The sequence below is a fragment of the Chrysochloris asiatica genome, unplaced genomic scaffold, assembly GCF_000296735.1.
Source record: "Chrysochloris asiatica unplaced genomic scaffold, ChrAsi1.0 scaffold00006, whole genome shotgun sequence".
In the NCBI taxonomy this organism is placed as follows: domain Eukaryota; kingdom Metazoa; phylum Chordata; class Mammalia; order Afrosoricida; family Chrysochloridae; genus Chrysochloris; species Chrysochloris asiatica.
Genome location: NW_006408524.1, coordinates 30,062,327 through 30,086,317, shown reverse-complemented (window position 1 = coordinate 30,086,317; position 23,991 = coordinate 30,062,327). Strand labels below are relative to the sequence as shown.

Genomic DNA, 23,991 nt, shown 5'->3' with positions numbered 1-23,991 from the left:
ATTTTCTTCAGCTTTAATTTGAATTTGCATATCAGTAATTGATGGTCTGCTCCACAGTCTGCCCCTGGCCTTGTCTTCACTGATGATATGGAGCTTTTTCATCTTCTCTTTCCACAGATGTAGTCTATTTGATTTCTATGTGTTCCATCTGGCGAGGATTGGCTTATAGTATCTTTATATTGATATCTCTGGTTCCCTATTTTCAGTCTTTTAAGTTTGCTGTGCTTTAAATACTTTTATATCTACTTGAGGAGCTCTGGTAACCTAGTGGTCACAAATCGGACTGCTATCCTCAAGGTCAGCAGTTTGAAACTACCATCTGTTCGGCTGGAGAAAGATGAGACTATCTGCTCCCATAAAGATTTACACCCTCAGAAACCCTGTACAGGGTCGCTGAGTATAAACCGACTCCACGGCACATAACCAATACCACCACCCTAGCTTCTCGAATTGGAGCCCAACTCTGTATCAGCTAAAAACAACAAAATGAAGTAATTGAAAAAAAAATCTAATCTACTATGGGTTTTTATATTAGAATATTATGAGTATTTTTAAGATTCTGTTTTCCTAGCTATTGTTGTTAAGTGTCTGGAGTCAGTTCCAATTCATAGCAAAGCTATACAAAAGAGGTGGGGAACATCCAACCTACAAGCCTTATTATTAAATTGTTAAGTGCTGCTGAGTCGGTTCCAAATCATAGCTACCCTATATAGGGTTTCCAAGGAGCAGCTGGTAGATTTCAACTGCTCTCTCCGCCACGTTATTATATACACTTGGAAAGCGCTGGGTGTGTGAGAGGCGCTGAACCTTAAGATTCATTGTTGTTGTTGTTAAGTGCCGTTGAGTCTATTGTGACTCATAGTGACCCTGTATAGGGTTTCCGAGGAGCAGCTGGTAAGCTTGAACCGCTGACCTTGCAGTTCAAACGGCTTTGCAGTCTGGCGCATTAACCCACAGTGCCACACCAGGACTCCTGAGATTCACTAGCATCACAGCAAATCCACTTCTGCTGTGGATTCAACAGCTCAGGTTAACTTTACCTGATTATGTGAGCTGCAGAAGATGCTTTTGTGATGCAGCAGTACAAATTGTTGTTGATGTTACGTATAATCCAGTCAATGTTGACTCACAGGGACCCTTCATCAGGGTTTCTGAGGAGCAGTGATGGGTTTACAGATTATTCTTGTTAAGTGCCATCAACTCATAGTGACTCTATATAGGGTTTCCAAGAAGCACCTGGTGAGCTTGAACTGCCGACTTTGCAGCTCAAACCGACATTGCAGCCCAGAGCATTAACCCTCAGCACCAAACATACTATCCCCCCAAAACATATTCATTGCTGTAGGAAATTTGCATGCTGCTGAGAATGAGGATGTATTGATCAGAGCCTTCAATTCATGAGGGGCATCTTGGAAAGAAAGAAGAGAACTTGTCTGTTTCAATCTAAAGTTCAAATTAGGTACTTGATAGACTTGTGTGACCAACCCAAGTTAGGCAACACGAAAAAGCAACAAGATCTCAGCAAGATAATTTACTCTGAAGAGAGAAAAGACAAGAGTAAGAGATCAGCCAAGAAAGTACATCTTGAGTATGGATGTATCAGTAGAACTGGCACTCCCCTCCATAGACTCCAGTCATCCTGATGGCCCCAGGAAGTCCATATGTGAACCTTCAGAGATTGAAGAAGATGAGTTGTTGTTAAGTGCTACCAACTGAATTCCCACTCATAGCAACCCTGTATAGGGTCTCCAACAGGCAGCTAGAGGGTTTGAACTACCAACCTTGCAGTTAGCAGTCCAGTGCTTATCCTACAGCTCCACACCAGGCCATTTTTGATATAGGTTCCATTTGACTAATGTGCATCCATTCTCCACAAAATGAGGAACCACGATAGTGGGGGCTGAGATCTACAATCTTCCTAGTAGCAATTATTCAAGCAGGTAGCCCAGCATGAGCCTCAGCTACTTGATCTGCCCTGGGTCAGCAGACAGGACCACTGAGGGTCAACTTGCAACAGTAGAAATGGCATTGATGGTCACTGGGCAACAGGATTACGGACTGGTCAGGGGCACAGCATTAAACTGCTTAAGATTCAGAAGTCGCCAGGCTTTATCAACAGTATATCACCAGCACGTTCTGGGTGTATAGCATCAGAGTGGCTTTGTGGAATCTTCTGGCCTCCATATTCAGTTTGGCTTCACTAAAAAAAGTAAGAGCAAGAAGAACAAACATTTGGACATAAGTCAGCATGCCTAAGATTTCCTGGATATATTTGGGGAGGAGAACTCAAAAAAAGACTGAAATTCCTTCCGTCAAGCATGCTACCCTAAAATGGTTAGTAAACGGAAGTATGACTAGTAAGGGTCATTTGAGGACATGTTTTTCCAGGTCACTCAGAACAACTTCTTTGCTTCTGCTGGATCCTTGTTCTTTTATGACTCAGTTCTTTCTTTTGCTCTCATCCTGCATCTCTAGTGGCTTACTGGATATTGCCTGTATAATACCTCAAATTTAATTTGTCTAAAACCCACCTTAACAAAGAACACTTACAAATCAAAATAAAAAATTAATAAAGGATATCCAGAAGCAATTCGCAAAAGAAAAGAAAAATATAATACATTCACTCTCGTTAAGAATTTTTTAAATGACAATGCAATTTTTCTTCTGCTTGCCATATTAATAAAGATTTTTCAAAACCCAGGTTTCCACAATCATAATCCAGATGTACAGCTTTTTTTTAAAAGGCAATACCCTAATGTCTTAAAGCTCCTTACCAGATTCCTTGGTCCGCTTGGGACTCTTCACTCCAGGCAAATGATATCATCAATTGTCTTCACAAAAGGAACAAAAGAGGTATTCTGGCCATTAGAAAAACCAACAAAACAACCTGGATCTGAAAAAATCAAGCAAGTTTATTCAAATATCCATTCATTCTTGCACTTCTAATAGGAGCATGAGATAGTAAATGAAAAGATACACTCTTTTTTTTTTAAAGATACACTCTTACAAACTTGTGTCTCTACCATTCATTGACTATTTGCATTTACTACCTTGATTTGTCTGATGTGCCTAATGTTCCTAACTAGAAACTAAGCTTTCTTTTGCAGGGGGATGGGAGCAGGAGCCATATCATATTTCTTTGACTTTCCCTACAATACTTCTCACATAGAAAATACTAGGTAAATGTTTGCTCATATCTTGTTAACCTTCTGCTTACTATCATTAATTCAACATAAATACAATTGAGAGAGGCATAAAGAGCGGTTGTTAAGGGACTAAGCTCTGGAATTGGACAGACTTTGTTACAAATCCTGGTGGTGCTATTCACTAGCTATGTGACCCAGAGTCTTCCTTGTCTTCCCACTTATAATGTGAGAAGTATTAGTGGTGTGGTTCTCGAGTCAGGATAACCACTCAAATGTTAAATGTAAGAACAATCTGTGATACTTAGATCTGTTAAGTGTTTCTTATTGTTGTTAAGTGTCATTGAGTCCATTCTGACTCATAGCAACCCTGTAGAGGGTTTCCAAGGAGCGGCTGGTGAGTTTGAACCACTGACTTTGCAGTTCAAACCAACCTTGTGGTCTAGTAGCACCATACCATGGTTGTATCTTTTCACAAGATTTATTCAACCTATATGCTGAGCAAATTACCCAAGAAACTGGATTATATGAAGAAGAATGTGGCATTAGGATTGGTGGAAGACTCATTAACAACCTATGATATGCAGATGACACAACCTTGTTTGCTGGAAGTGAAGAGGACTTGAAATACTTACTGATGAAGATCAAAGAATGCAGTCTTCAGTATGGATTAAACCTCAATGTGAAAAATGAACAGAAATCCTCACAATTGGAACAATAAATAGCATCATAATAAATGGGAAAAATATTAAAGCTGTCAAAGACTTCAATTTTCTTGCCTCCACAATCAAAATTCATTGAAATAGCAGTCAAAAATCAAACACGGTGGGATTTACAGCAAGATGGCAGAATACGCAGATACTACATGAACCATCTACAACAAAAGTATGAGAGACTGAACGAACCAGGCACAGATGAAAATCTTGGAACCCTAACCATCAGAGGAAAGGCTAGAGAAGTGGATTGAGTGCTTGCTGGGGAAAGAAGCTGAGCAGGGAGGACAAGAGAGGGTGACTGAATGGCAGTCAGATACAGCACAACCACCTTGAACTTCTATGAGCAGAGTTGGCAGCAGAAGGTGACCTAGCAGAGCAGATGCACACAGAAGATGGGAAAGGTGTGATTCCTTCTTTTACCCCGTACTCCCCTGATGACCAGAGGTATGGCAAGCTCCCACCCTCAACCACCCCCAACACAGACCTTGCTCTCCAAGAGTTTACAGTCACATGATTGTGTGCTATGCCCATGAGCTGTGAGGCATTTGTATCTGAATTCAAGTGGGCTCGATAGGAAAAAAACAACTTTAGAAGAATTCAAGAAAACACTATAAGAACAAAAAGACAAATTAAATGCAAATTTTGAAACAATACAAAACCTGCAATTAGAAATCCAGAAGATTAATACTAAGGTTTCAGAAATTGACAATACATTGAAAGAGCAAAGGAGTAGATTTGAAGCAACGGAGAACCAAATTAGTGCGCTTGAAGATAAATTTCTCAATATTAGTATACTAGAAGAGCAATCTAAAAATAATGAAAACATCTGAAAAAAGCTTAAAAGTTATGTGGGATATCATGAAGAAGAATAAATTATGGGTCATGAGCATTCTAGAATAGGAAGAGAAAATAAAAAGCACATAGAAAATCGTCCAAGAGTTTTTGGAAGCAAAAGTCCCTAACATCATGAAAGAAGAGTAGATAACTATATAAGAAACTGAATTAGCCCTAAACAGGATAGATTAAAAAAGAAATTCATTAAAACATATCATAATCAAACTTTTCAAAATCAGACAAGGAAAGAATCCTAAGAGCAGCTTGGGGAAAACTAAAAGTTGCCTAAAATGGAGCACCAGTAAGCATAAACTCTGATTTCTCTGCAGAAATCATGCAGGCAAGAAGGCAATGGAATGAAACATACAAACCCTGAAAGAAAAGAACTGCCAACAAATAATCACATACCCAGCAAAGCTGTCCCTTAAATATGACAGCGAAATTAGGTCATTTCCAGATCATCAGAAATTAAAGGAATTTGTAATAATCAGATCAACTTTACTAAAAATATGAAATAGTGTTCTTTGGACTAAGAACCAGCAGCATCAGACAATAACCTGAGATGAACATTCAGGACAACACCACTCACAGTCCAGATAAAGAAATATCTAAAGTAAAATAACCTACAAGACTGAAAATAAGGAACCAGAGAAAACCATTTATAATGAAGTCAAAGCAAAAAAGAGGGAATAGTGTAGATACAGAACTTCCAAATGGTGAGAAAGTCAAGTAGATCATTTTAAGATGAAACATACTGTTTTAAATGGGGAGGCGGGGGGAGAGAGAAATAGTAAATTATATGTTAACCTCTAAGAAATTTAATACACTGTCACAGCATAATAAAAAGATCAGAAAGAATTAGTAAACATTAACACAACAGAAATGAGCATGAAAAGAAAAGCCACAAACAAAATGAACTCAGTGGGGGGGGGGGGGGAAATATGTAGGACAAAGAAACCAGTACCACCACAAAACACAGCAAAATAACCACAATCAACACATACCTATCAATAATTATACAGAATGTAAATTAATTAAATGAACCAGTCAAGAGACAGAGAGTAGCAGAATCGATAAGAAAAGAGCATCCTTCAATACGCTGTCTACAAGAGACACATCTGAACATGAAGACGTATATGCACATGCATGCTCATTGCAACACTATTCACAATAGCAAAACGATGGAGACTGCTTAAATCCCATCAACAGAAGAACAGCTAAACACACAATGGAATAGTAGGCCAGGTTGAAGAATAATGATGAATCTGCAAAACAACTCACAACATGGATGAATCTGAAGGATATTATGCTGAGTGAAATTAGTCAATCACAAAAGGATAAATATTGCATAAGACCACTGTTGTAAAAAGTTTTAAAAAAAGGTTTTCTGGATTAAAAACCTTCTATGATGTTTACAGGGTACAGGAAAAGGGGAAGTTATTCACGGGCTATAGAGAGTTGTTGTTGTTAAGTGTTGTTGAGTCGGTTCCGACCCATAGCAACCCTGTTTAGGGTTTCCGAGGAGCAGCTGGTGAGCTTGAACTGCCGACCTTGCAGCTCCACACCAGGACTCCATGGGCTAGAGAGTAGACACATGGTAATATGGGTAATGGGTCAGGCAAAAAACAAAAGTGAGGTTGACAGAGCAAAGATGAAGGTAGTGGGGGACACAGGGAGGAATGCAAGAGTTAAAGTGAATAGAGGTAAATACTGTTAACTAATAGTACATGGAGGGGATTGCAATCACTGTAATGAAACAAAGTATATGATTTGTTGAGTGTAAAATTGATGATTTGCTCTGTAAATTTTCACTCAAATCATGAATTTTTTTAAAAAAGGAATCAAATGATGTGTTGCATTAGGCAAATCTGCTGCATGACCTCTATAAAGTGCTAAAGAGCAAAGATCACTGAGAACTAAGGTGTGCCTGACCCAAGCCATGATATTTTCAATAACCACATATGCATGCGAAAGTTGGACAGTGAATAAGTAAAATAGGAGAAGAATCAATGCATTTGAATCATGGTGTTGGAGAAGAATATTAAAAGTACCAGGGACTTACAAAAGAACAAACAAGTCTATCTTGGCAGAACCACAGTCAGAATGTTCCTTAGAAGTGAGGATGGCAAGAAGTCATTTCTTGTATTTTGGACATGTTATCAGGAGGAACCAGTCCCTGCAGAAGGAGACATCACGCTTGGTAAAGTGGAGGGTCAATGAAAAAGAGGAAGACCACCAATGAAATGGATTTCCACAGTGGTAGCAACAATGCACTCAAATGCAACACTAGTTGGGAGAATGGCCCAGGACCAGCAGTATTTGGTTCTTTTGTTCATAGGATTGCTATGAGTTGGAACCAGCTCAACAGCATTTAACATCACCTAAAGTTTTATCTAAGGAGCTCTGGTAGTGTAGTGGTTACGAATCGGGCTATGAACTGCAAGGTCAGCAGTTCGAAACGACCAGTTGTTCCACAGAAGAAAGATGAGACATTCTGCTCCCATAAAAATTTACAGCCTCGAAAACCCTGTACAGGGTCACTATGAGTTGGAACTGACTCCACGGCACACAGCCACCACCAAAGTTTACCTACAATCTTTTTCTCTCACCCCCTCTGTCTCCAATTTATAGCCTAAATAACTACAGATACGCTTTCTGTTTCTATAAATTAGTTACTATTCTAGAATTTTATAGAATATAAAATGTATAGTAATACAACACATACTTCTAAAATTTGGCTCATTTGATGCATGCAGCACAATTACTTTGCAATTCATTCATGTTGTTGGAAGTATCAGTAATGTGTTTCTTTTGCTAATTAGTAATCCATTGTATGGATATATCACTATTTATTTTTAATCCCCTTACCAGCTGATGGATGTTTGGGTTCTTTTCCAATTTTTGACTATTTCAAATTAAGGTATTATGAATATTTGTGCTTAAGTCTTTTAAGGATATATGCTTTCAGTTCTTTGGGGTAAATACCTAGAAATGGAATTGCTGATGTCTGAAGTTGCCAAACGGGTTTCCAAAATAACTATGCATTTAACATCTCTACTGGCACTTTATAGGATCTCTGAATCTCTCATATTCTCACCAATACTTGACATGGCCAGTATTTTTCATTTTATATATCCCTTTAGGTGTTAGGTGGCATATTGTTGTGGTTGTTGTTGTTAAGTGCCATTGGGTCAACTCTGATTCATAGAGACCCTGTGTAGGGTTTCCGAGGAGTGGCTGGTGAATTGAAACCCCTGGTCTTGGAGTTCAAGTTGACCTTGCAGCCCAATGATTTAGCCTACAGCACTGCCCCAGGACTTCACCGTGCCTTTATTTCCCTAATGACTGATAATGTTCAGCAGTTTTTCACATGCCTATTTGTTTTGGTGAAATGCCTGCACAAATTCTTTTGTCTTTTTTCTCACCAAATAATGCTATTATTGGATTTTGTGAGCTGTTTATATATTCTAGACACAGACTATAGTCAGATATGTCATTTGTAAATGTTCCCTCCCAGCCTTCCTCTTATCTTTTCATTCTCTTCACACTCTTTTTGAAGAGCAGGATTTCTTAATTTTGATGAAGTTCAAATTACCAATGCCTAGCTCAGAGAACACTATTCATCTTTCCACACTAATGACTGAAGACCAGTCTAGTTATGAAATGACATCAGGACATCTTACACAGAAAAGTAAAAGGCCATTAAAAAGAAAGAAAATGCTAAAACGGAAGTCAGAAAAGACTCTGAAACTTGCTCTTTAATGTAGAGTAACAAATGGAACAAATGATTAAGTAAAATTGCAGAATGAAAGATTTCAGTGAGCAGATAAAATATCATAATGAAATGTGCAAAAAGTGGAGTTTGAAAACCAAAAGGAAAGAACACACTCAGCATTTCTTAAGCCAAAAGAACTGAAGAAAAAAATGTAAGCCTCAAATTTCAATACTGAAGGATTCTAACAATAAATATTGAAGGACACAGGAAGCATCATAAGAAGATGGAAGGAATACACAGCTACTGTACCAAAAGAATTGGTCAACGTCCAGCCATTTCATTTCATGATAAAGAATGGGTGGTATTGATCGAAGATGTCCAAGCTACACTGAGTCGGTTACAACTCATAGTGACCCTCTGTAGGGTTTCCGAGGCTTTAAATCTTCACAGGAGCAGAAAGCCTTATCTTTCTCCCATGAAGTGTCTGATAGGCTCGAACCATGGACCTTGTGGTTCACAGTCCAGTGCTTATCATATGGAGCCACTGTTCTCCCTTCAGTGATAGATGCTGTTAAATGCCATCAAGTCAGTTCTGACTCACAGCAACCCTGTATAGGTTTTCCAAGAAGTGGCTGGTGAGTTTGAACCAAAGACTTTGTGGGTCAAATAAACCTTGCAGTCTAGTGCTTTACCCTATAGCAACACAACAAGACATAGTAATTAAAATCTGCTGATGTGGAGTCTGGAACATCTGTGTTCTTAGTCATGAGACAAACTATATTCCATATCTCCTCCTGTTCCTAACTCTCCTTCCTCTGTTGCTCCAGGTGAACAGACATCAGTTGTTGCACCTTGGATGGTTACTTGCAAACTTTGAAGACCCCGAGTACTAAGAAGTACTAAGTAGGAGGTAGAATTGAAGCACTAAACATGGTATTAAGGAGCTCTGGTAGTATAGTGGTTATGAGTCAGGCTGCTAACCTCAAGACAACCAGTTCAAAACTATGAGCTGATCAGTGGGAGAAATATGAGGCTTCCTGCTTCCATAAACATTTACAACCTTGGAAACCCTATACAGGGTCGCTATGAGTCAGAACCGAGGCCACAGCACACAACCACCACCACTACCAAACACGTATTAGGTCAATTAACTGGGACATCCCATGAAATCATGACCTTAAACCTGCTAACCAATGAACCAAATCCCAGGAGGTGTTTGACTGTTCATAAGTAGTCTCAGCAACTACTCTGTTTTCCTGTCATTGTTGTAAACGTATTTATCACGTTTGCAGCTTCAAGTTTTTACCATTCTACCACTTAGTATCAGTATTACAATCATCACCTGTGCCATTTTACCCTTAATCAATGTGATTTTTCCATCACTGTAATAATCCCTCAAGGAGCTCTGGTAGCGTAGTGGTTACAGATTGGGTTGCGAACCTCAAGGTCAGCAGTTCAAAACTACCAGCTGTTCTGCGGGAGAAAGATGAGGCTTTCTGCTCCCATAAAGATTTACAGCCTCGGAAACCCTGTACAGGGTTGCTATGAGTTGGAACCGACTCCACGACACATAATCACCAATAACCCCTCATGCTTATACCCACTTTAAGGTTGAAAAGGTTTATGGAAGCAGACTGTTGTTGTTGTTGTTGTTAGGTGCCATCGAGTCGGTGCCGACTCATAGTGACCCTATGCACAACAGAACGAAACACTGCCCAGTCCTGGGCCAACCTCATTACTGTTGCCATGCTTGAGTCCATCGATGCTGCCACTTTGCCAATCCATCTCATTGGGATCTTCCTCTTTTTCTCTGACCCTCCACCTTACCAAACATGATATCCTTCTCCAGCGACTGGTACTTCCTGACAATATGTCTGAAGTGTGATCTTTTTCCCCTGGTGGGTTCAAGCTACCAGCTGTTTGGGTGGCAGTCAAATGCTTTAACAAGTGCTTCATCAGGGTTCCTCAGCACATAGTAACTGCTTAGTTTTTGTTGATTTTTGTTAAAGGAAAACAATGGCTTAAACACTGAAGTTTTTCATTTTCAGCTTAAATTCCTTCATTTCATTACCATTTTTTAGCATGAGTCAGGAGGACAAGAGTTAGAGCTCTACATACTTTTCTGTATTTCTTTCTGCACATGTTCATTAATAGCTCTGTTTATAGCTTTTGTTCATGATGAAATTGTTTGGCAGCAGACAAAAGCATGTACTGAATCATTTCAAAGCATTTTAGTTACGTAAACCTTGACAGCAATTTAATATTAATCTAAATGAGACTGAAATAGAAAGCAGACCATGTTGCTGTTTTCTATTATCTGATGCTATAATTAATGTAAATGAATTATTTATGTAAGGGAAATCACTGAGTGTCCATTATACTTATCAAGAAACACTGAACTGCTATTGAAGTTATTCTTTTGTGTCTTATCAAACCTCTTTTGTCTTTTATCAGATTCATTTGCTAAGAGTTGTATGTGACAGAGATATAGTGGCTTGGTGAAGTAAAGCAGAAAAAGGACATATTATAAAGCATTATATATTATCCTTGGCTCCTAATACAAAAGAAGAATCTCTATTTCCTATCACCCCAAAGAGTAATGGTAACTTGTTTTCACTGAGGAAGGTGGCATTGCTACATGATACGTGTGCATTTGAGTGCCAAGTAGTTAGAGAGGTTCAAAGTAAAGTCTGAAATGTGACGTGGGGGTTAGTACTAGTGATAGTGACTGGGAGAATAATGTGAATCCCGGGCAGCCCGAGGCTGATCCCTATAAGGTGGAGGTCAGACACACCTTGACTCTCCAAACTTTTTACCAGTTCTTTCTCTAGTCAAATATCCCATGGCACTCTCTTCTCTTCTGGTTCTAACAATCCATTGTGGCAGCCACACAGAGCTCATAGACCAGACTTATAGTTATTTGATTTATTAAGAAATGGAGCACAATTCAGAATCAGGATTAATAGGCTATGTAACTCAGGATCAGGAAGTTTGTAGGCAGTCTCCCTTTCTCAGCACAGGACAGTTTGCTCAGCTCCTCTTGGCTGAGCAGTTTTCCTCTGGGGTCCCTGAGGAAAGGTCTTCTCAGGCCCCTCAGCACAGGCTTCTCAGCCTTGCTGTATTATCACATCCTGCTGACTCTGAAGCTAGGCCCCTTCTGGGCCTCTCCCTGTCTCAGTGTGGCAGCTCTTAGTCATGTTAGAGCTTTTTAGGAGGTTCCTTGCATACTCTTCTTTTTCTGCTGCTTCTCTCTTCTTTCTTCCTTCTGTTTCTCTTCCTGCCTTTTTCTGTCTCTAAAAAACCTCTGTGGGTCTACCTTCTTAAATACACAAATTCCTTTTAGATTTTCAAGGTATTGTACTCCCACCAGGGCCATGAACTAATCATTTCATTCGCATATGAGGTTATAACTTACCTTTGCATAGTCTACTGACCAATCCCTGCAAGATGCATACCGATCACAGGGCAGGCTTCAGTCCAGGCCAGGCCCAGGCAGAAAGTATCAAACCTCCTTATTTATAGTGTATCCAGATCTCTCTCCCTCTCTTCTTCTCTCCCCCTCTCTCTATATATATTACGGTGATGGTGTGCCATGGAGTCGGTTCCAACTCATAGCACCCTGAAGAGGGTTTCCAAGACTGTCAATCTTTATGAGAGCAGAAAGCCTCATGTTTCTCTTGCAGAACGGCTGGTAGTTTTGAACTGCTGACCTTGAGGTTTGCAGCCCAATTTGTAATCACTAAGTTACCAGAGCTCAGGGGAGAGGAAGAGACTAGTTTGACTGCTAGAAATTTTTTAATAAGACTACACCCATCAAGGAAATAGGGAAAGTTCATGGGGAGTAGGAAAACTACCTTTAAATGAGAATGCTCCCAATAAGGACTAGTAGGGGCAGATTGTAAAGCCCATTGTTGTTGTTGGTTCTGACCCATAGCAACCCTGTATAGGGTTTCCAAGGAGCAACTGGTGAGCTTGAACTGCTGACCTTGCAGTTCAAATGACTCTGCAGTCTGGCGCATTAACCCACAGCGCCACACCAGTAAAGTCTATGTTGTTATTGTTGTTTAGTGTCATTGAGTCGGTTCCAACCCATAGTGACCCTGAATAGGGTTTCCAATGAGCAGCTGGTGAGCTTGAACCACCAACCTTGCAGTTCAAACTGTTTTGCAGTCTGATATATTCACATTAACCCAGAGCACCACACCAGAAGTCCCTAGTAAAATCTATTATTGTTGTTGTGAAGTGCCGCCGAGTTGGTTATGACCCTTAGCAACCCTGGTGAGCTTGAACTGCCGACCTGCAGTTCAAACGTCTTTGCAGTCTTGTGCATTAACCCACAGCCCCACACGAGGACTTAGTACCCAGTAAAAGAGGAAATGGAGAAGGGGCTTTTGAGAGAGAGAGAAGGAGAGAGAATAAACAGGCCTCTCTCTTGCTAAAATGAGTACAGATTGGATTTTGTGAACATTTGTCAGTAAGCACCTGTGACAACCCATCAGCAACCTCATATGGGATAAGCTGGTCCCACCCCAGTTCTCCCTCCAGAGTCCCATTGCGGTAAGGTCCATGTCAGGGCTTTATACCGACCTGCTAGTAAGGTCCATGTCAGGGCTTTATACTGACCTACTAGTACTAAGAGGGAATAAGGCAGTGGCTGGTGTACCAACAGCATTTCTCACAATTGGTGGGAAACATCCTTAAATGATTAATTCTCCCAGTTTTTCCTGAGGGACTCTGTGTATGTTGGGGCCACCTTCAATGTTCCAGCAGGCAGTTCACCAGTTGGCTTTACCTTTCAATGTCTGCTTATGCAGAGCCTTAGGTGAGAGCTTCCGGCCTTTACAGGTTTTACCTGGGCATGAATATGGCCTGGGGATGCAAATGGTTTTAAGAAGCAGCAGGACAACATAGGCAAGAGATTTTCAAGGCCTACAAGGACATCTCACCCCCTGGTTTTTCCTTTGAAGTGTTTTAGTACATACACCTCTTACTTGTCTCAACTGGTAATGCTGCCTCAAACCAAAAAGAAAAGAAACCCACCACTGACTTGCTGTCAAGTAGATTCTGACTGACAGAAACTCTACAGGACAGAGTAGACTTGCTTGTAGGGTTCTACGGCTGTAAATCTTTACGGAAGCAGACTACCACAACTGTCTCCTGTGGAGCTGCTAGTAGGCTTGAACCATGATCTTTGGGTTAGCAGCCAAGTGCTTTAACCATGGTATTACCAGGACTCCTTAATGTTGTCTCAATATTAAACAACTGCGACTCTTGGACAAATGCCCTGTCGTTGCATCCATTCTGTGGATGCAGCTTTTCAGTGACCTGACACTTCTCTGGGAATGAAGTTATAGGAGACATCCAAACCTGTCCTGTCCTCTCCAGTGAGGGTGAGTTTTCTGGTTACAATGTTTGCAAAACAGTTGACTTTCAAGGTACCAAAGAGCTTGGAAGAGGGAAATGGGATTTTGCAAAGTTAAAATGGCTTGTGTTCTTACAGAGAACCAAGTTGTTTATTAATTTACCTAAATAGACACTCTTTGGATAGTTACAAAGTTTTTATTAATTTACAAACATTCTAGAAAGCGGTTTTGCCAATGTCCTTGTTACTTTTATAGAGGAAGAGTAGATTTTCAGAGGTCCTTACTCTGCCATTGCGTCTATAATGTAATTCCTACATATGAAGTATTTGAATGATAAATACTACCTTAACTTCCAGAATGGCATTATAGAGCATAGGCGCCTGTTGGGTGGCACAAATGGTTAAGCACTTGACTACAAGTTGAAAGGTTGGCAGGTCAAACTCATCCAGAGACCCCTCTGAACACAGCTGGGCAATCTGCTTTCAAAAGGCTGCCCCAGCCTTGAAAACTCGAGCTCAGATCATTCTCCTCCCTATATACAGGGCTGCCAGAAGCTGGAATCAATTCAACAGCATCTAACAAGAACAAGGTGAGGTATGCACATGACAAAAACTATTCCTTCAATTTTGTTTTTAAACTTTTTATTGTGATTTGGGAGGAAATATACATACAAATTGGATTTTCATTCAACGGTTCATACTTTGTTTCAGGACACTTACTGCAATCCCCACAATAGAAAAGCGTCTTCCTACTTCCTCCCTGTGTTTTCCTGCTTCCATTCATCCTTCTTTCCTAACCCTTCCTGCCTTCTGAGCTTTATCCCTAAGCAAATGTTGACCTTTGAACATATATGGTTCTATGGGGTGCATATCTCCCTGGTGTTACTGTTCACCTTTTAAAGCTACAACCAGACTACGATTAATTGCCTCCATGTGTATGGCCTCCTCTATCATGGAGTCCTAAGGAGCTCTGGTAGCGTAGTGGTTACGAATCAGGCTGCGAACCTCAAAGTCAGCAGTTTGAAACTACCAGCTGCTCCACAAAAGAAAGATGAGGCTTTCTGCTCCCGTAAAGATTTACGGCCTCGGAAACCCTGTTCAGGGTTGCTATGGGTCAGAACTGACTTGACGGCACTTAATAACAACAGTGTCACAGAGCCAATTCCAACTCATAGTGACCCTATAGTCAGAGTGGAATTGTCCCCGTGGGTTTCTGAGACTATATATATTTATGGGAGCAGACCAGCCTCATCTTTCACCTGCAGAATGTCTGGTGGGTTCAGGTTACTAACCTTTTGGTTAGCAGTCCAGTGCATAACCTCTATTCTACCAGTGTTCCTTGTTCACCTTATAGGACTGTCTATTTAGTGGAATGTGGAAGTCATTGAAAAATATCATTAATGTCATATGCAAGTAAAATTTTGCTGATGATAATTCAAAAACAGCTTCAACAATACGTCCACTGGGAACTGCCCTAAGTTCAAGCCAAATTCAGCAGAGGACATGGAACTAGGGATATCAATGCTGACACCAGATGGATCTTGGCTAAAAGCAGAGAATAACAGAAAGATATTTACTTGTGCTTTTATAAACTATGCAAAGGCTTTTGACTGTGAGGATCGTGACAAGCTATGGATAGTATTGTGAAGAATAAGTACTCTAGAATACTTAATTGTGCTCATAAGGAACCTGTACGTAGACCAAAAAGCAGTCTTTCAAATAGAACAAGGGGTTACTGAATGGTTTAAAATCATGAAAGTTGTGAACCAGGGCTATATTCTTTCACTATTCTTATTCAGTCTGTATGTTGAGCATATAATCCAAGAAATTGGGTTCTAAGAAGAAAAACATGGCATCGGGATTGGAGGAAGACTCATGAAAATACTGTCAAGACTTCATTTTGTTTGGATCCATATCAACGCTTTAAGGAAGCAGACAGCAAGAAATCAAATGATGCACTGTATTATGCAAATCAGCAAAAGACTTCTTTAAAGTGTTCAAGACCAAAGATGTTAGTTTGAGGACTAAGGTCTGCCTGACCCAAAACATGGCATTTTCAAGAGCCTCGTTTGTTGTAAAATGCTATCGAGTAGGTTTTGACCCAGAGTAACCCTGTATAGGGTTTCCAAGGAGCAGGTGGTGAGTTTGAATCACCAACGTTGCGGTTCAAGCCGACTACAATCCAGTGCATTAACTCACAGCACCACACCAGGAATCCAATAGCCTCATAAACATGTGAACAGGAATCCAATAGCCTCATAAACATGTGAAAGTTGGACAATGAATAAGGAAGACCTTAGAAGAATCAATGCATTTGAGTTATGGTGTTGGAGAAGAACCTTGAAAGTGCATTGGACTGGCAGAAGAACAAACATATCTGTCTTGAAAGTACAGCTAGAATGTTGTTTAAGAAGTTAGGATGTTGAGACTTTGTCTCATGTACTTTGGACATATTATCAGGAGAGATCAGTCCCTGGAGAAGGATATCATGCTTGGTAAAGTAGCCGGTCAGCAAAAAAGAGGAAACTCCCAATGAGTTGGATTGACATAGTGGCAGCAACAATGGGGGAAGACGGGTTTTTACTTTATAAGCCAACTCAAACTTTGTGATCCATATAATGTCTTAACTTTAATAACAATTGTGAGGCTGGCATAGGACTGGGCAATGTTTCATTCTGTTGTGCACAGTCACTATGAGTCGGAATGGATTCTACAGCACCTGATAGCAACACCTGCCAGAATTCTCTAAACTCTCAAATTAATGACAAATCAAAATAGAATCTGAGAACCTCTAGATTCAAAGCAAAAAATAGAAGAGTTACTTCTTATTTTTTGGTAACAGGTATCTGGTAGCATAGTGGTTACGAATCAGGCTGCAAACCTTAAGGTCAGCGGTTCGAAACTACCAGCCGCTTCGCAGGAGAAAGATGAGGCTTTCTACTCCCGTTAAGGATTTACACCCTCGGAAACCCCGTACAGGGTCGCTATGGGTCGGAACCGACTCAACGGCACTTAACAACAACAACAACAATAGAATAACCTAAGGAGCCCTGGTGGTACTATAGGGTAAGCCGCTTCATTGCAGAAAGAGGAGGCTTTCTAATCCTGTAAAGATTTACAGTCCTGGAAACTGTACACAGGGTCACTCTGAGTTGGAATGGACTAGTTGGCAGTGAGTGCGGACAGATACTGTAATCTATACTATTGAAGCATTTACTTTATATCATATATAATTGTGCAACTTCTTGGATAATGTATATACAAACTATATATATATTATAAACTACACTACTGAATTATACTTTATATATACATTGTTGTTGTTAGTGCCTTCCAGTCGGTTCCAACTCATAATGACCCAGTATAGGGTTTCTGAGGAGAAACTGGTGAGTGTAACCCAACCTTGAGGTTAGCAGTCAAGTGTTTATCCTACAGTACCACACTCTGGTAGCATAGTGGTTACAAATCAGGCTGCGAACCACAAGGTCAGCAGTTCAAAACTACCAGGTGCTCCGTGGGAGAAAGATAAGGCTTTCTGCTCCCATAAAGATTTACAGCCTCAGAAATCCTGTTCAGGGTCGCTATGGGTCAGAACCGGCTCATCAGCACTTAACAACAACCACACCAGGACTGTGTTGTTGTTGTTAAGTACTTTTGAGTTAATTCTGACTCAGCAACACTGTATAGGGTTTCCAAGGAGCTGCTGATGAGTTTGAACAACCAACCTTGTGATTCAAACCGACCCTGCAGTCCAGTGCATTATCCTGCAGTGCCACACCAAGACTCCAGGACTATGTTACACACATATATATAATTATGTTGTTGTTAAGTGCTGTCGAGTCAGTTTCGAATCAGCGTCCCTGCATAGGGTTTTCAAGGAGCATCAGATGTGCTTGAACCACCAACCTTGTACTCCAACACCACACCAATAATGTAGATTATTTTACATAAATGTTGTCTCTGTATATTTTCCTATATAAACCTAGGCATACTGAAAGCACATGTAGTAAGTTTTCAGAATGTAAAATGATGTACGATTTAAAATAATTCTGCCTATTATTATACACTAGAAAAAACATAGTTACAAAAAGGGGGTTTTATGAACCCTGTATTGTGGTTTGTGTTCCCGTAGGACACTGGGGAGGCCTAAGTGAACGTTTCTGCAGGTGAAACCACCTGATTTAGTTTTAAAGATGGGGAGGAGCAAGTCAGCCTAAGAGGATATAAGGAGGAATACGGGTTTTTACTTTATAAGCCAACTCAAACTTTGTGATCCATATGTCTTAACTTCCAGCATGGAATATTCGGTCATTGATTCAGTACATATTTATTGAGCACCTTCAATACGCCAGGCAGTGCAGAAAACACACTAAGCCATGGAATATGGTAATAGGTTAATACTTCAATGGGTTCTTACGACCAATTATAATATAGATATTATACACATATGTAGATAAATATTTATATATCGCCACGTATCATAAGTCTGGAAAAATCTACCCTTCTTTTTGGCGAGACATAGGTCTAGCTCGAGGAGTAAACATCCCGCAGCCGCGCGGGACAAAGACGGTAGCCGCTCTGGCGAGTCGCTCCGAGCGGCGCACGCTTGTGACGTAAACACCACGCCCACTGTTCCTTTCAAAGCGCCCCTTCTGGGTTCCCTAGAGCCGAGGGTTCCCAGGTTCGTCCGCCGTATTTCGTCTTTCCTCCGAGCGCAACCGAGTCCACGACGTCTCGTCTCCGGGGGCTACTGACTGGCCGCCAGGCCTCGACTTTCCGCAGTGACCGAGCTGCTGCAGTTCTCTCTCAGGCTGGCTGGAGAGCAGGGCGTTGTAGCCGCAGTCCGCTTGCCGCGTTTGGTAAACAGAAGCCCTCACGAGCCCGGAGCCTGCGAACCCCGGACGTGAACGGAACGGAGGGAGGATGGCAGCCTCCGGGGTGGAGAAAAGCAGCAAGAAAAAGACCGAGAAGAAACTTGCTGCTCGAGAAGAAGCTAAATTGTTGGCGGGCTTCATGGGTGTCATGAATAACATGCGGAAACAGGTACTGCCGCTGTGGGGAGTGACGGACGGAAGTGGGGAGGTGTCCGGGACCCGGGTCCCTTTCTCCCCGGGAATCACAACCCTTTCCTCCTGCTGCCCTCGCCCTTCCCTCCATTTTCACGCCCGAGGACGCTGTCGGTAGTAGAGGGTCGTGTAACTAATTTTCGAGTCAGAGTGCTTCCACGTTTGCTACTGATGCGGTTCCAAAGCCAGACTCCTGGGGACTCGTTCGGCGTCGGGTGTCGGTTGTGTAACAGCGCTGTCCTAATTACCTCTTTGTGAGGCGAGGACCCTGCCATTGACGAGCCGATTAAAGGTGTCGTAAGACCTGTGTGAAGAAGCCCATTGGCACAGCCCAATGTGGAATCCCCGAAAGAAGGGAGAAGTGTTGCTGGCCTGAAATCAGCTTCTCCTAAAATAAGGATCCCCGCCCCCCTTCTGTGGTACCCGGGTGGAGGTTGTTGAAGATAAGTCCTCCTCTGCGCGTTCATTCAGAGCAGAAAGAGCCAACGATAAATACTAAGCATCTTGAAGGGCACCGTGCGCCCCTTTAATTAAGAGGAGCTCTTTGTTCTGCCTTTGATGTGTGGTGCATTCGTGAAAGTCTTCACCAGATCAGCGAAAGGTGGGTTATGAAAAGAACAGACTTTAACGCTGCAGTAAAGGTAGACTAGAGAAGTTTAAATTCCCGCCTCCCCCCCATTTAATAACATCTAATATGCTGATATGCACAGAAAAGTCACTTGGGTGTTTTTTGATTCTGTAAGCTTTATAGAACATACGTGTCCAAAGAAATGTATAAGACTTTCTTAGTTTTGTGACTGTGGTCCTGTTTGTTTTCCAATAAGGCAAAAGCAGTATGTGACTATGAGACAGGCAAAACCTAGTATGTTTACCTAGTGGGACACGGACAACAGTAAAGGAATTCTTCAAATTTTTATAAAGATACCAACTTCTTGTTCCTGGCACTGGGATACACAGTACCCAGGGCACAGCAAGAGTGCAGTAGATAGTTTGTAGGAATGCCTTTGAATTGTTCCTGGCCTTTGCTCTGAAGTAGTTGTGAGTGTTTGAATTCATTGTTTTATGCAATTTACTTCCATCTATCTATTTTCACGTTCTTGCTCCGCTTGCGTCAACCTTTTTGTGTTTGCACCACCATTGACATCAGGTTGCTGGTTTATTTAACTGGTGCCAACAACAACAACCTGTAAACTGTGGACTTCTGGTGTGGCTCTGTGAATCATTACTGGACTGCGAACCACAAGGTCAGCTATTCAAACCCACTAGCTGCTCCTCAGAAACCCTATACAGGGGTGCTGTCAGTCAGAACTGAGTCAATGGCACTTAATAACAACAACAACAAACTGTAAATTGTATTTCACCAGTGCTTAAACTTATTAAGGGCTCTATGGTATGCTCCCTTACCCATAAATATCTGTGCTTTCACTTATGGTCTATCACATTCTAAAGCACTGCTTCTTAAATAAGTAGGATGCAACTAGGCTTCAGCATCAACTGCTTAATTAGGGGGGAAGGGAGGGTCTGGGACCTAAAGCTTTAACTCATTGGATTTAAAAATTAATCCACATTCATTTCTTCGTGAAAGCTTTAGACTGTGTTAAGAGCTGTTTGTTATTAAAACGTTGTTGTTGTTAAGTGTTGTCAAGTTGTTTCTGATCCATAGCGGACCCTGTACAGGGTTTCCGAGGCTTCAGATCTTTACAGGAGCAGAAAAACTACCGCGGAACAGCTGGTAGTTTCGAACTGCTGACCTTGTGGTTCACGGCCCGATTCGTAACCAGTACGCTATAAATACAAATATTATAGTTAATAAAAAATCAGAGTTCTTTTACTGAGTGGGAGTGGAAAATGGCTCTTTGATAAACAAGCAATAATTCTTTCTACAATGGTTAATCTACTGGACTCTTCTTTTATCAGTCAGTGCTTTTGCCTGTGATTCAAGTACTCTAAAATCATTTTCATCAAGTTAGTGGAAACCCAGCATCTTTTTGCCAGATGTACGTTTTAAATTAAAGTTGATTTACGTAGTGTTTATATTGTATTGGTCTGTTTATCTTAAGTACAACAGAATGAAACACGCCATCCTCGTAATCATTGCTATTTGAGACCAGTGTTGCAGCCACTGTGTTATTTGATCTCATAGAGTCTTCCACTTTTTGATAATCCACTACTTTACCAAGCGTGGTGTCCTTCTCCTGGTACTACTGGCCCCTCCACAGTTTATAAGATGAAGCCTCGCTATTCTCATTTCTAAGGAACATTCTGCCTGTACTTCTTCCAAGATAGATTTGTTCATTTTTCTAGTATATTCAGTATACCATATTCTTGGTATATGCAATATTCTTCACCAATATCATAATTCATATGCATCAAATTATTCAATCTTCATTACTTCTCATGCATATGGAGTCATTGGAAAATACCATGGCATGGGTCAGGAGCATCTTAGTCTTCAAAGTGACATCTTTGCTTTTTAACACTTTGAAGAGATCTTTTGCAGCAGATTTGCCCAGTATTGTCTTTGTTTCCTGACTGCTGTTTCCTCGGGTATTGATTGTGGATCTAAGTACAATGAGATCCTTCACAACTTCATTTATGTATTTTTTCTTCATTTATGTATTTTATCTGCCTCAGTAAGTTCTTCAAGCCCTCTTTGCTTTCAGGAAGCAAGGTTGTGTCATCTGCACATCTTCCAGTCCCCATGGTGTATTGTTCATATGTCCAGCTTCTCAGAGTGTTTGCATAGTATACAGATTGAATAAGTATGGCAAAAGGATACAACCCTGACAGGCACCTTTAAACCATATAGTGTGGTGCTGTGGGTTAAGGCGCTGAACTGCAAAGGCACTTACCAACAAAGTATCCTCTTGTTTTATTCAAATGATGCCTCTTGATTTATGTACAGGGTCAGCATGAGTACAATTAAACTTCCAATTCTTCATGATTATTACCCATCATTTGTTGTGATCCACACAGTCAAATGCATTTTCATAGTCATTAAAACACAGCATACATATTTCTGGTATTTTGTTTTCAGCCAAGATCCATTTGACATCAACAGTGATATTCCTCATTCCACACCCTCTGCATTAAGTAACTGAAATTAATTACCCTGTTGATGTACAGCTGCTATCATTTTTAAATTAGCCTTAGGAAAAAAATGTACTTGCTTGCAGAATTAATGATGTTGGTTGATAATTTTCACAATCTGTTGGATCGCCTTTCTTTGAAATGGGCACAGAGATGGATGTTTTCCAGTTGGTTGGCCAGGTAGCTGTCTTCCAAATTTCTTAGCACAGATGAGTGAGTGTTTCCACCACTGAATCTGTTTTTTGAAACATCTTAGTTGACAGTAATTGATGGAAAATGGCAAAATAGGAGTTGGTCTGAGCCAGATGAATGAGGGAAGACTTAATCTGCAAGTGTTCATCAGTGGATTTTTTTATGTTATCACTATTATTTCGTCTCTGACCTCATTACTTTGAGGATCAGGATAATGTATCTAGATGACAAGGATGAAGAAACATTCTTACAACACTTTGTGAAATGTAAATAGCTGAATTACTATCTATTAACTGGTTTTGTGATCTCAGATAACATGATTTAGTTCATCTCTGTAGCATTGTACTTAATCTAATATAGAGGTTAAGTGGGGCTCACAGCCTCAACATTTTATGGAGTGTTTTCCTCCATCCATTCGTAAGTTTTCCAGTGAAACATAGAATATGTGTTTGTTGTACATGTAAGAGGGTACAAATTGTAAAAGCTCAGTACGTTATTGTAACACCATCAACGTCAAGAATATGACTAGTGCTCCTGTTAAATTTCATACTGTTTTTGCCTTTCTCATTTGACTATAGGCACATGTCCTAACAGAACCTCAGATACTGTACCAGTGCTTGAAACCCTGTCCTTCCTATTCACACATACTTCTGTTTTCTCTTCAAATGCAATTCCTCAGGGAATCTGTCCCTGAAGGTCCTACTGCAGTACTTTGATCTGTTCCTTCATGTACTTAACTCTGTATAAATTCAATAATCATTTTTTAATTTATGTATCTTTGCAAATAGGCTTTAAGCTCCATGAAGGCAGAGATTCTGTGTTCTATTTAGTACTATATTGCCAGCATCTAGCACATAGGTGATCAAATATTTATTAAATAAACAGTTGATATCGTAGGGATAAAAATCCCTAGGTTGCACAGACAATTAAGTGCTTGACTACTTGACAAAAAGTTGGTGCTTCAAACACACCCAGAGACGCTTCAGAGGATAGGTCTGGTGATTTGTTTCTGAAAGGTCACAGCCTTAAAACGTATGGAGCAGTTTTACCCAGCACACGTGGGTCACCCTGGATCAGAAAGAACCACCATAGGTAAGGTTGATAATGAAATAGAGGATGAAGGCAAAGTAAGAATTAAAGTGGACAGAGGATGATGTGGAGCATGAACATAAAGGGTAGGAAGAAAACTGCACTGGAGATTAAGGAAGTCAAAGAACTGAGAGTAATGTCGTTGAGAACAAGGCATAAGTGAGTTGCAAAGAAGTGAGTATCAAATGTTATAAACAAAGCAACAGCCACAAGCACCTTCTGCTGCATCGGGGTGGGGAAACTTGCTGCTAAAATTTTTAATTTGCTTTACAAACTATACAAAGTTATCAACTTAAAAATTAGCCTGCTCTTTGGTTAAACATTTAATTAACTCTTGGAAACCCTTTTCAGGGTTACTATGAGTCGGAACCAATTCAGTAGCACTTAACAACGTGACGGCTGGAGCTATGGTTGCCTTGGCAGGACGAGACCTTATACAGCCATGGACTGGACAGTCCCCACCTGTACTTTAGGACAAAGTAGAACTGCTCCATTGGGTTTCAAAGGCTGTAAATATGGATCATAAGGTATTTCTTTTTCCAACCTTCTGAGGAAGTGCCATATTGCTTTCCAGAGAGGTTGGCAGGACAATTTTGCAGTCCCACCAACAATGTAGGAGGGTCCCAGTCTTTCCGCATCCTCGCCAGCATTAGTTGTCCTCTGCTTTTTTGATCTTTGCTGTTCTTGCTGTTGTTGTCAGGAGCCATCGAGTCGGAACCGACTCATAGCGACCCCATGCACAGCAGAACGAAACAATGTCCAATCCTGGGCCAACCTCACTACC

The 23,991-nt window shown here is 40.8% G+C and overlaps 1 protein-coding gene across 2 annotated transcripts in view; it reads left to right on the top strand.

The window, feature by feature from the left end:
• The first annotated feature begins 18,526 nt into the window (after positions 1-18,526).
• KLHL7 (kelch-like family member 7) overlaps positions 18,527-23,991 on the top strand; it is a 72,338-nt gene continuing 66,873 nt past the window's right edge. Inside the window, exon 1 of one of the 2 annotated variants that reach the window (XM_006832219.1) lies at positions 18,527-18,813. The gene's annotated coding sequence lies outside the window, so the exon portion shown is untranslated. Of the gene's footprint in view, positions 18,814-18,953; positions 19,438-23,991 lie in introns of those variants that run through there. The other variant, XM_006832218.1, reaches the window with a different exon arrangement.